Here is a 10477-nt window from a genome sequence, read left to right as displayed (position 1 = left end):
TTCCCTACCTGCGTAGGCCTGAATCGTGCTTCTCCTGATGGCTTTACCATGGCTAACAGAGCCAGGCACAGAAGAGCATCAGCACAGGGTTGTCGTTTGCAGGTCACAGCCCCCCTGTGGGGAACAGTGCATCCTTAGGAATATTTGCTTGCAATGCTCTGTTAGGAGCAAAACCGCCTAAATATTCTGCTGAGGTTTCCACGGGGATTGGGCTGGGGAGAGGGGTTTCTGAACCTGTATGTCTCAAGGAGATGGTCAATGATCTACAGGTTGCAAACCCTCCAGTCAACGGTTGGGTAACGGAGCTGCTTTATTCCTGTTGCAGGATGCAGAAGGTGGTATTGTGTTGCATTAGCTGAAATTCAACACTGGTTAGTATCCCCATCTGGACTTGCATTCAGGTTTCTGGCAAAGTCCAGAGCCACCAAAAGTGCAAAATATATATACACACATACACAGATAGATAGATAGAGAGAGAGAGAGAGAGAGAGAGATCTCTATCTATATCTATATCCATCTCCTTTCTATCCCTATCTATCTATCTATCTATCTATCTATATCTATATCCCTCTCTCTCTATATATATATATCTAGATATGGATAAAGATACACGCATACACATTTATACATCTATTTGTATGTTTGTCCAGAGCCACCAGAATTACATATAGATATTTGTATATATCTATACACACAAATTTATGTATCTATATTTGTCTATTTGTATCCATATCTATACCTACATATTCTATATATACATATATATAGATATAGATAGATACAGATAGATCTAGATGTGTGTGTGTATACACACACACACACACACACACACACATCTAGAGCTATCTACATGTGCGCACACACACACACACACACACACACATATATATTATATATATATATATGTATTTCTTTATGAATGGATGGACTGATGTAACACGCTATGGTGCATATGCCATCTTGAATGTGCGTCAGACTGAGCTATTTTTTGAGCTATGTTATTCTTCATGAGCTCATTAGCTTCATTAAGTAAGCATACTTCTTTAGTGCTGTGTATCTTTGGTGACCTCCAAAGCAAAAATTATTTGCAACAGGTGACTGCAGTGCAGGGAAATGAATTACGAGCACAGCTGTGTGAAGAATGAATGACTCGGTTCAACTCCCAAACCAGGGAACTGGAAAGAGGAACCCGGGTCAAGCCCTAAACTGTGCATTGCTTGGTTTTCCTCCCGGAAGCAAAATACAGAAAAGCAGGTTTAACATTTTCATTGGGCCTGGAAGGACAAGATTTTCACCCTTTTGAAAAGGAAAGGGCATTTACAAACAGGCCCATGAGTTCCCGGGGGCATCACTCTGGGACCGCGATCCACAGGACAGTGGAGGTTTCTAACCGTCCACAGGGTGCCGGGAGCAGAAGGGGATGGAGATCCACAGTGGAGGCTGCTCCATACCCAGGTTGCTGAACAGGGTGAATGTGAGCATTTCAAAAGCCATGGGAGTGCTGCCAGGTCACCTCTTACCAGCTCTCATTTTATTTTTCGTGTCACGCAATGGAGGTGAATACAAGCATCCCAGGGAAATTTATACCCATTCAGAGGGCAAAGCAAGACTTAAGGGACACACACAGGGTGGATCTGGGGGAGGGGGCAGTGATGCAGTCGCACCCCGCTTTTAATCCCAAACTTTAAACCAACTTCCCAGGAGGGGCAGCAGCGAGGGAGTCAGATACATCAGAATGAGCCATGAGGACCACCGATTCCTACTAATCTTTCTTTACTCCACAAGTGTTAACAGCCTTTTCTTCCTTTTTAATGATAGTGCAACATCCAGGACATATCCTTTCTTCTGCAATTTTGCTGCCTCTTAGCTCTTCCTGCGAATAAGCAAAATGTTGATCGTCTCTCTTGTCTGCAGGGCTATAAAATGCAAGGGCTTTAGTGAGAGCTAAAAACAAATGTAGATGGTGTAATATTAACTCAGGTGTGGAAATGGCTGATAGTGAAGTAACAGTACTGTCCCTCCATCCCCCTTGTTCTTCAGCCTGTATAAAATCTACAGATGTGACAACTGACTTGGCCAGCAAGCGAGAGAAAACCATACATTATTTAATTGTGTTTATGGTCTTCCCTGACAAAGTAATTCATATACACTGTACAAAAGCATTTTCTATCTCCTTTTAGGCCTTGTGCATTAAGGAAACCATCAAAGTAAGGTAAAAACAAAAACAGCCTAAGCATTTTAACAAAAAATATATCTATTATAGCAAAATAACATCTAATACCTTTTGTTACATCAATCACTACTACTACTTTATCATAGCAGCAGTATAGTAGTAGTAGTAGTATATCTTAAAGCTGTTTCTTCTTTATCTTATCTCCTTTCCTTCCTCATTAGGGACTAAGAAACCCGCCCTCTTTGTTTCACTAAAACTTTTGAACCAGATCTCTCATGCACTTGGAAGGTGTCGGTTAATTCGGATTTATATCCTTGGGAAAGGAAGGAAGTTAAATAAAATCAGTCAGAGTTCATTGATTAGAATATTAAAACCAGCTGTTTATCAATATTGGGCATAGGCTGGAGGGAAATTTGGAGCAAATTCAAGAAGACCTGCCGCCCATCTGCATGCCACCCTCTCGAGTCTCCCCGGCTGGTAGAGATGAGGCTCTATGCCACGCTGCCGCGGCTAGCCAGAAGGACTTTGTTCCCATGTTTTCAGGTGCAAGCGAATAAACATATATCCCAAAGGGTTGGGCCCTAGACCTATTTCTGACTCTTTTAGCCATTGCCTACCCACAGGTTCACCTGTGATCTGGGCTACAAACCTCCTTGCAATAAAACAGAAGCATAAGCAGGCTTCCTGGCAGCTTCATGGCCTGCTGCAGCTCCCATGGCCCCAGCTGGGAAGCAGTTTTCACCCAGTCCCTGCCCCTCAAGGCACCTTTTGTGCCTTAACGAGAAAATGCCTCGCTAAGCGGGGTCGCTGTCTGAGGAGCCATGAACGCTGATCATCCCAGGCAGGGAAGCAGCGCACTGCATGCAGAGTCCTGTTTAAGAAGAGCTACCTATTGGCCAATACCTGGTGGGATTATTCCTGGAAGCTGGGATACTTCTTTTGGCCTCAACACCAAGTCAGGTAAAAGCGTGCCTTTGATAGCAAAGCGTGGCGAGGTGGACACGTGGGTCGTGTTTGCTTCATGTGAATACGTGCATGAGAGCGGGTGAGAAGGGGAGAGGTCTGTCAGAGGTCTTCAAACCAACGGGCTGACCTTTCCCTTTGCCAGGCCTTGATCACTTCACTGTAGCCTTATTATGATTTACTGCTTCTGCCACCATGTCCGTTCACCCTCTCCTCTGAACTTTCTTTCCTCCGCTTCTGGACCTTTGTGGAGGCGGAGAGTGGGAGACGGGTCTAACCCTGTCTGCATTTTAAAAGACTGTTGAAGAATGAGACGTGACTCCGAAACATGATTCGGATGATGCCCCTAGGATGTGGGACAGGATGATATGGTGGTCCCCGAGCGCTACGAATCCACGTGCCCAGCCGTGGACACAGGGAGCAAAGCTGGGGAGACTCCATCCCACGGGGGCTGAGGTTGCCCGAGCTCTGGAGCAACTCCTGGTTTACACCAGGGCAAGAGGCAAATCCAGCCTGGTGCCTGCTCTGACATCCTTGCTGTGCACGATGTCATCGCCGATGTCATAGTCGGTGCAGGTGGATGTGGCATGGGGAAGAAGGGCAGCAGCAGCTGTTGGGGTCTCAGACAGCTGGGGCTGGGAGGAGACGGGGGGGCTGGTTTGCATGATTTGGGAGCAGATGGTGGCTCCAGGCAGGGCAGGGGCCAGCCGTTCAGCTCCCGCCGCCCCCCTGCAACCAAGAACACCGATAATACTACCAATAGCGTGACATCGTCCCCCCTGCCCCGTGCCCCTGCTGTCCACGCCTCCCCGAGCCCAGCCACCCATGGCCGAGAGTGGAGAGAGCGTCATCGCCTGCCCAGTCGTCACGGCTAACCCACACATCATCCGAGTCACGGTGAAGACCCCCAGGGTGAAGGAGGAGTTCACGGTGCCGGAGAACAACACCATCCAGCAGTTCAAGGAGGAGATCTCCAAGCACTTCCACTGCCAGACCAGCCAGCTGGTGCTGGTCTGTATGGGGAGGATCTTGAAGGACCAGGACACGCTGCGGCAATGGGGGATCCACGACGGCATCACCGTGCACCTGGTCATCCGGACGCACAAGAGGTCCCAGGATGACCTGGTGCTGCGCAGAGCTGCAACCCCAGCCCCAATGTCGTCCCTGGACACCTCCCCTGCCAGCAGCGCCTACGACTTGGTCAGGCAGAGTCCGGCGAGCCTGGAGGCAAAGACTTTGAGCACTGAGCTGCAGACCCAGCCACCGCTGCAGCCCCACGCGGAGGCCGCGGTGCCGACGGTGGAAAACCTCTTCATCCACAGCATGCTGTCTAACCCCGAGCTGATGCGGCAGCTGATCCTGGCCAACCCACAGATGCAGCAGCTGGCCCAGCAGATCCCCGAGATCGGCCACGTCCTGAACGACACCGACATGATGCGGGAGATGCTGGACATGGTGAGGAACCCGGACACCGGGCCGGACACGAGGGGTCCGGACCAGGCCGCCAGCTGCCTCGAGAGCATCCCAGGTGGGGACAATCCCTCGAGAGGTGCCTACATGGAGCCCCCGGAGCCGATACTCGGCGCCGCCCCCGACCCCCTGGGCCGCGGCCCGTTGGCCTTGTTGGTGAGGAACTCGTCTGCGGAGGAGGTGGCGAGGGACGGGCTGCTCCCCTGCGTCGACGCCTGGGACCATTCGCCTCCTCCCTCTGTGTCCCAGAGCGCCACCAGCATTTGTAGCACCAGCACCTACGGCGACCCCGAGAGCAGCGTCGTCAGCTGCAGCTCTGGCCCCATCAGCCGAAGCTGCTCCGTCCCCAGTCTTGGACATGGGGCTGGGACCTTCCCCCTGGGGGGGCTCCAGAGCTTGGCACAGCAGATCGCAGAGACCCCCCAGCTGATTGCAAATTTGTGCTCCTGCTACACCAAGTGTATGGTGCGGTGGCTGATTCAGAGCGCCCAGGGGGCCGTGCTGGCGGCCGAGAATGGCCCGCCGTCGCCCGAGCAGGTCCCTCCATGGCTGCCCAGTGTCTTCTGGCAGAGCCAGAGCCCCGAGATGCTGGCGGCCGTGTGCAACCCCAAAGCAATGCATGCTTGGGCTCAGATCGAGCAGGGCCTGCAGACGCTGGCGGCAGAAGCGCCGGTGCTGCTGCCCTGGCTCACGCCCCGTTTGTGGGGCCTGGGAAATGCCGCGAGCTCTCTCAGCTGCACGGTCGTGAGCCTGGCCCAGGGTGATCCATCACGCCCGGTAACAGCAGCCTCCGAGCAGAGGCACCGGGTCTCGGACGTGGCGCAGATGTTGCAAGCTCTTCCTGGGACCGACCATCAGCATCTCCCCACTCCTGAAGTCAAATTTCAGGAGAAGCTGGATTAGGTCCCTCCTGCAAATGCACGTGGGCTGGGCAGGGCACAGGGCAGCTGTGAAAGCCACCCAGGAGACACCAGCACAGCAGCGGGGAAGCAGAAGCATTCAGCTCAACCGCCCGAGAGACCTTTCTGTAACGTGTGTGACTGCAGGCTGGGATTTCAGTCTGATGAACAAAAGCCAGTGTGGGGCACCGGGCTGTGGGCAGCTGCTGCTTCCTTGAGACACCAGTGGTTTCTCCATTAGTTAAGGGCCTGCATTGTGTCAATAATAATATTCCATTATGCAACACCATTTGTCCAGGAATCGTGAGATCATTTACTTAATTATGGGCGTTGCTGCATCCCTTCTCCTTGCTGCAGAGAGGAGCACACGGACCAGTGGTTTGAAGTTGCATCAAACTAGGTTTAGATTGGAGAACAGGAAAAACTTCTTCCGTGTCAGAGCAGGGAGGCTGTGGAATAGATGCCCAGGGATGGGGTGGACTCTCCATCACTGGAGGGGTCAAGGAGGGGCTGGATGGCCACTGCTCAGGGATGGTCTAGGTGCTGGTGCTCTGCTATAGGGATTAACAGCAGGGGCAACCAGCAATGTGTGTCAGAGGGGTTTTAAGCCTCCGCACAAGGCACTGGGTGCTGGCTGCAGCCCAGGCTGGGGATGGGGCTGGGCTGTGCCAATGCTCCTACTGGGACCAACCCTACAGGGTCCTGGCTGGAGGGTCTTGCCCCTCCGCTTGGGGTCAGACCGAACAGGGGCAGGGGAGAAATCCCTTCCTACCCCCAGTGCAGCATCAGCATCAGACTGGTACAGACAGAAGAGTTCACTTTTCTGCGAACTTTAGGGGAACTGTATCTAGTGCACTTGAATGTGCAGAGGGGCTATTTTTCCTGGTGTGAACAGTTAGGATGCTGAGTGAACAGGAAGCAAATTTAGCTTTGGGTGAGGTCTTGCCTTAGGGATGCTTTGCTGACAACTGAAAGACTACGTGCCTCATTTCCTATTTGAAAGGCCAAAATAGATGCCAGGTCAACCCTCAGTGAATCGTCTACACACAGCACTCCCCATTTCTCCCCTCATCCGTACTGATCCGACTACTGGATTTTTTCTGAATGTGTTTTCCATTTACAACACTTACCTGCATAGATGGGAAAATGGAGCCACGGATATCACGTATCTAGATACTTAACTCTTGTATTAGGCGAGCTCTCACAAACAAATGTGGACTTAAGAGGGGGGGAAGAGAAAAAAGAGCTGCTCTTCCTTCCTTGGCAGTAATATGAAGGTGGGTATGGACTTTCTCCACTGGGTGTAAGCAAGGCGTTTGGGGCCCAATCTCCCTGCTTCTTCCATGCTGACCTCAGTGTAATGAAGACAGACACAAGAGTCATTTAATAACATGCACAAAAAAAAGCCAGATTGAGAAAGATATTAATTCCAGTGCTGACGTTTTCCTGATGGTAACAGCACTGGAAGCAAAGAGCAGGGTGGCAGGACCCCCCATTACCCTCCTTGAGGACCTGAGGGAGGGAGGAGCTGCTTTGAGGGCTGAGAAGACAGGCTGGCAAGAGCAAACAACATCTGCTCCCTCTGGCTTGCACCCGAGGGTGGCCGGCCCCTGCCCCATGATGCAGGCACCCTGTGCTGCAGAGCAGTGCCCTGCCTTGCATTTTTGGGAGAGGAGCTTTTGGGAGTGGAGGAGGCAGGGGGGTGGACGTTGGTGCTAGGTGCATGCATGGAGCGGTCTGGTGCATTTCAGACCTCGTGCTGCAGTAAGGGACAGGGGCCAGGCCTGCCCCGCTGACCCTGACGAGGACAGCAGGGTGGGATTTCCAGAGGGATTTGCTTTGCCGGGATGGGGGCAGCGGGGCAGTCACACCCCCCTTTTGATTCCTCCCCCCAAAGTTGAAAGCCAACTGACTGGCACTGACAGCAGCGCACCTCATCCAACATCAGTGAGGGAAGCACTTGACTTCATCGTGCATTATCAATCCCTTTCTAAGCTCTTCATTTCACAGGTGTTAACGACCCTCTCTTCTTCTTAATGGCCCGGATGTCTGTCCCAGCTATCTGTCCCAAGCTATCTGTCCCAGTACACTGCTCCAGGCCATGAAACTCCTATTTCCCAGCCCTGCAGATTGTTTTGATCTCTTTCCAATGAAGTCCTATTTCTTTTTTGCTTCCATCTTAGGTCTCTGGCATATTAGGAAAGCTCGAGTTTCCTAATATGCTTTCCTAATATGCCCGAGGCCTCAAACAGATGGCAAGGGGCATCACCATCTATAGCACAACCCCTGTTTTTCTCCAGTGAAAAATAAACTGAATAACTCATCCTCTTTTCAAAATCGGAGATCCGCCCATGGGAGCAGCATAGCAGGGCATGAACCAGGCTGCTCCTGTTGAGACGCCTGGGAGCAGGACGGCACGAGGAGGGCAGAGAGACCCAACAGGTCTATAACTGGGCGCACGGTGGAGGATAACCCTGCACGCACCATGGTTATAAGCATTGCACACGTATAAGCATTGCACACATATAAGCATTGCACACATGTATTAGGTTGAGAGATGGCTGGACCCCAGCTTGCGCCAGAAACGGGTGATCCCTGCTCTTGCTTCCAGCAAGGTGCCAGCTACCACCGTGGCTGCCCTATGACATCAGCAGTGATGTCACAGTCCATCCAGGCAGGCAGGGCAGAGCTTCTCCATGGGCAGGCAGCAGCAGTGGGAGAGGGGACATGAGGGAGCCTGGCAGGTGGTGAGCAAGCGCAACAGCTGGGCAACATCTGGCTGGTATGTGCGCCCGGGGCTCGGCTTCCAGCATCACCACGGGGGAAGGAGGTCGCCGCCCCCATCCCACTGCTCCCTGGCCAGAGCCAGCAGCCAGCGCAGCAAGAGCAAAGGAGACTGTCTCTCATCGCTCCCCGTCTCCTCCCATCACCTCTGCTTCTTACCAACGCTGCGCTCCCATCTCCACGCTGCCATGTCCGGCCGCAGACAGACGCCGGGGCCCAAGAAGGCAGCTACCATCACCGAGCCCAGCTGCATTACGGTGACGGTGAAGACCCTCAAGCAGAAGGAGCGGTTCGAAGTGGCCGAAAGCAGCACCATCCAGGACTTCAAGGCTGAAATCGCCCCACGCTTCCAGGCTCCCGCTGAGCTGCTGGTGCTGATCTTCGCCGGCAAGATCCTGAAGGACCAGGACACGCTGAGCCAACACAGCGTTCACAGCGGAGCCAGTGTCCACCTGGTCATCCGGGCGCAGAAGAGACCGCCGGACAGCTCCGCAGAATATCCCCACGCTCCCACCATTACCGGGCTGTTTGCAAACGGCGGCGCTTCCAGCCTGCTATCCCCGGGGGGTGCGACGGACCTGCCGCACCTGGGCCTGACCCATGCATCAGAGCTGCAGAGTCAGCTGGAACATGTGGTGGCCTCCAGCCAGGAGTTTGTGGCCCAAATCATGGAGAACCTCTTGTTTGAGATCGTCCACACCGACCTGGATTTGAACACCATCAACAGCAGCCCCTTCCTGATGGGTTTCCTCATTGGGGTGACGGGCTTGAGCCTGCTGGGCCTGGACCCCATGGAGGTGTCAGATCTCCTAAGTGAGGCCCAAGATCAGGATGCCTTCATCTCTGACCTGGTGGGTGAGATGGTGCAGAGCCCCCTCGCCAACCCCGACCTCATCAGGGAGCTCCTGCTGGAAGACCAGCGGGTGCAGCAGCTGGCCGAGAGGACCCCCTTGATCGGGCACCTCTTAAGCAGCCCCAGCTTCCTCCGGGAAATACTCGATGCTGCCAGCCACCCGGCCACGCTGCAGGAGATGGTCCGCAGCAACGACCGAGCCCTGAGCAACCTCGAGAGCCTCCCGGGCGGCTACAGCACCTTGCAGCAGCTCTACCACGACGCGGAGGAGCCCATGCTGGAGGCAGAGCAAGCGCCATTTGAGAGCGACCCCTTTGCACCGCAGCAAGGACAGCCCCCCTCCGGCGGGGTCAGCGTGCCGGCCCGAACTGAGAACAGGCACCCTCTGCCAAACCCGTGGGATCCCCAGTCCCTCCAGGCCGGTGAGGCTGGGAATGGGGGTGAAAGCGAGCACACGGGGCAGAACTTGGTCGTGCTAAATCTGGGCCCCGCAGCGGGTGCTGGAGTGCCCTGTGCCGGGGGCATTCAGGGCATGGTCCAGCAGCTCACAGACAACCAGGAGCTGATGCAAAACTTGGGCAGTGCGCTGGCCAACCCCAACGGCCCTGCGCAAAGGATGCTGAGAAGCGCCCCGCTCTCCTGCACCGACGGGAGCCCTCAGCCTCTGGAAGAAGAGATGCAGCTGCTGCCCCGGCAGCTGGAGCACACCGATATCTCCGCCGTGCTGACGAACCCTCGAGCGGTGCCGGCTTTCTTGCAGGTTCTCTTAGGCTTGCATACGCTCTTGGTGGAAGCGCCGGATTTCATCCAAGGCCTGGGCCAGCGAGGCATGGAGCCGCAACAGGAGTCCATGGACAGCTCCACCCGCAGCAGCACGTCTGAAGAAGACGTCAGCTTCAGCTCGGAAAGGGATGAAAGCGACGGCCCGGAGAGTATGGATGAGCAGACACCAGAGGTCAGGTTCGAGCACCAGATGGCCCAGCTCAGCGCCATGGGCTTCCAGGACCGCGAGGCCAATTTGCAGGCCCTGATTGATACGGAAGGAGAAATCGATGCCGCGATTGAGATGCTAACAAAGCCCCAGCCACCCAGCAAGATATTGTAACACGTTCCTTTTGCCTGTCATAATGCTGCGCGCTAAAAGCAGGGCAGTGCGTACCATGATACAGCGTGTGGCTTGGCTTTCTTCAGACCCTGGGGATCAGTGCAAGAGGAGGAGGGTTTCCCATGCTCAAAACAGTGATGATGATGTTAGAGCAGGGAGGCAGTGGAATAGGTGCCAGGGAAGGGCCGGGGGACACACTCTCTATCACTGGAGGGGTTCAAGGAGAGGCT

At 54.1% G+C, this 10477-nt stretch overlaps 2 pseudogenes; both read left to right on the top strand.

The window, feature by feature from the left end:
* Positions 1 to 3961: 3961 nt before the first annotated feature.
* LOC102370840 lies at positions 3962 to 5519 on the top strand (annotated as a pseudogene).
* A 2692-nt stretch (positions 5520 to 8211) lies between these two features.
* Positions 8212 to 10247, top strand: LOC102370590 (annotated as a pseudogene).
* The last annotated feature ends 230 nt before the right edge of the window (positions 10248 to 10477 follow it).

Source organism: Alligator sinensis, unplaced genomic scaffold (genome assembly GCF_000455745.1).
Source record: "Alligator sinensis unplaced genomic scaffold, ASM45574v1 scaffold1404_1, whole genome shotgun sequence".
Lineage (NCBI taxonomy): Eukaryota > Metazoa > Chordata > Crocodylia > Alligatoridae > Alligator > Alligator sinensis.
The sequence above is the reverse complement of the archived record's forward strand: the minus strand, read 5'-3'. Positions and strand labels throughout refer to the sequence as shown.